Source organism: Penaeus vannamei, chromosome 11, assembly GCF_042767895.1.
Source record: "Penaeus vannamei isolate JL-2024 chromosome 11, ASM4276789v1, whole genome shotgun sequence".
In the NCBI taxonomy this organism is placed as follows: Eukaryota; Metazoa; Arthropoda; class Malacostraca; order Decapoda; family Penaeidae; genus Penaeus; species Penaeus vannamei.
In genome coordinates, this window is record NC_091559.1 from 28,266,362 (window position 1) to 28,269,018 (window position 2,657).

Below are 2,657 nucleotides of genomic sequence, written 5' to 3' on the forward strand. Positions count from 1 at the left end.
GAAGGGGAGGGAGTAAGAGAGGAAGAGAGGTTGAGTGAGTGTGTGTGTGTGTGTGTGTGTGTGTGAGAGAGAGAGAGAGAGAGAGAGAGAGAGAGAGAGAGAGAGAGAGAGAGAGAGAGAGAGAGAAAGGGAGGGAGGGAGGAGAGAAAGAGTGAGAAGGAGGGAGAGTGAGGTAGGGTGGGAGAGAGAGAGAAAGTGAGAAAGAAAGAGTGAGAGAAAGAGTGAGATAGGCAGAAAAAGATAAAGAGAGAGAGACAAAGTGAAAGGGAGAGAGGGGGGAGGGGCAGTGAAAAGAAAGAGAAAGAGAAAGAGAGACAAAGACAAAGAGACACATAGAGAAAGAGGCAGAGGAAAAGAAAGAAAGAGAGAAACAAAGAGAAAGAGAGAGAAAGAGATGGAGAGAGAGAAAAAGAGAGAAAGAGAGAAAGAGAAAGAGAGAGAGAGAGGGAGAGAAGAAGAGGGAAAAAAGAGAGAAGAGAGAAAGTGAAAGATGCAGAGAGAAAGAAAGAGAAGAAGAATGAGAAAAAGAGAGAGAAGAGAGAAAGTGAAAGATAAGCAGAGAGAGAAAGAGATGAGAGGATATTCCTCTCAAAGTAATCAATCAAAGTTCTTTAAATTAATTTCTCTTCGCAATCCGTTAGAGAAAGTATTGGAATTCCATAATGGAAGTACTTAATCCGACCGGTATAGATTATTGATTTTTTTTCCCTCTGTCAGACATTCAGGTATTCTACTTTGGCCCAGTCTAAGTGCCTGTCAGTCTGCATAAATCAGTATATACGAATGTACAAACTAATAATATTATTATATTTTGATTGCACACGCAACGGCAAGACTGACTCATGCATGACAAAAGTACATAAAGATAAAGGTACAGATTCAGGTAGGCCTACTTTGTGTCTGAAATTATAATTTAAAGGGGAGTGTAATATACTTCAACCGCCAATGTGATAGCGTGTGAAACTGAGTGTGTGTGTGTGTGTGTGTGGGTGTATGTGTGTGTGTGTGTGTGTGTGTGTGTTACACATGGTTTTGGATTTGCCTCTTTATACCCTCTTGGCATAAGCATCACCGGGACATACTTTTCAACCGGAAGAGACCTCATCTGGGACAGCAATTGCGGGATAAAATATAAAAGAAAAATTCCTTCGCCGAATTTAATCAGAGTGGCGTCATATCCTTCCGGGAAATCCTTCCGTTTGGGCGATCCTTCACTAGGGCCTTATAGGGTTCATCTTGTGCTTGACTGCAAGGGATGCGAAGGATTAAATACAGTTCATATAGACACGCGCGCATAATGATACTTACTCACATGATAACAAGTATAATATATAATTACTCACACACACATATATATATATGTGTGTGTGTGTGTGAATATATTTATCCTGAGAAATATGATAGATAGGCCTACTTATATATACACATCTTAACAAATATGATATATACTTATATATACTCAGCTTAAGGAATATAACATTTGAAATACATGATCACCAATCTATCTGTATCAGTTTATAAGCATAGAGTGCAGAAAGACCGACATGACAGCAGACGAGCAAGGAAAGCACATTCTCAATGTTAATATCTATAGAGGCATACAAATACAAAAATATGGATCTCTACATTTATATATATATATATTTCCCTCTGCACACACAAACACACACATACATACACACATATATATACATATACAAACATATATATATATATATATATATATACACACACACACATACATAGACACACACACATATATACATACACACGCACACATGCATACATACATACACATGCACGGTTCCCCACACTCCCAAGTGTTGCCCACGAGTCGACAATTTTCATCTGGCAATGCTTTATTATGGTGTGTAGACAATTATAGCATATTAAAACTGACAAAACAAATGTTGATTGTTTGTAATAAAAAAAATAAAATAAAAAAATAAATGACAACAGTTTCGGATTCTCCGGCCTTGGAGGTTCTTACACACACATACACGTACACACAAATAGACATACAAACACCCACACACATACACCCCCCCAACACATACACACACAAACATACATACATACACAATGGAAACCTGACTTACTAAACGGCCCTCCTGCGGCAGCATAGGCAACCATCGCCGACACTCTGTAAAAAAACATTTTTCATTAGTTTTAAGCCACGAACACACGCGCAACATTCTTCATTTCCGTCTCGACTCATTTCCTGAGGAGGAAGGAGGAAGATGCTCACAGGAGGAACACGAGGAAAATCCGCTTGACCATCGCTGGCAACCTTTCTCAGCCGAAGACCAAGACCTTCTGGCGGGAGTTTCCGTTCCTCGTGTTTTAAAGGAGGCGACTGGCGCTGTGTTTACAAAAGACATGTGGGAGATCCGGCTGCTATTTCTTTCTGAGTTTAATGTTGTCGATAAGTGTTGGGTTTGAGAAATCACGATCGTTAGAGGCCATTTTTTTTATCATTTTTTATTTATTTATTATCATTATTATTGGTTTTTGCCTAATGAAAAGCGATCGGACGCATATTCATACGCAAGAGGTAATTATGATCGACCATTTTGCGAAGACGCGAAGGGGTCCACACAAGAGAAAGCACAAGGAAACGTTGGCAAACTGTCTGAGCGGAAGACAAAGCAATTCTT

The 2,657-nt window shown here is 39.4% G+C and overlaps 1 long non-coding RNA gene across 1 annotated transcript; it reads right to left on the minus strand.

Moving 5' to 3' along the window:
• Nucleotides 1–1,143: 1,143 nt before the first annotated feature.
• Nucleotides 1,144–2,351, minus strand: LOC113806146 (uncharacterized). Its single transcript, XR_003475763.2, has 3 exons — nt 2,249–2,351; nt 2,100–2,143; nt 1,144–1,246 (listed from the first exon to the last, which is right to left on the minus strand). It is a non-coding gene; the product is annotated as an uncharacterized lncRNA (long non-coding RNA).
• Nucleotides 2,352–2,657: the final 306 nt, after the last annotated feature.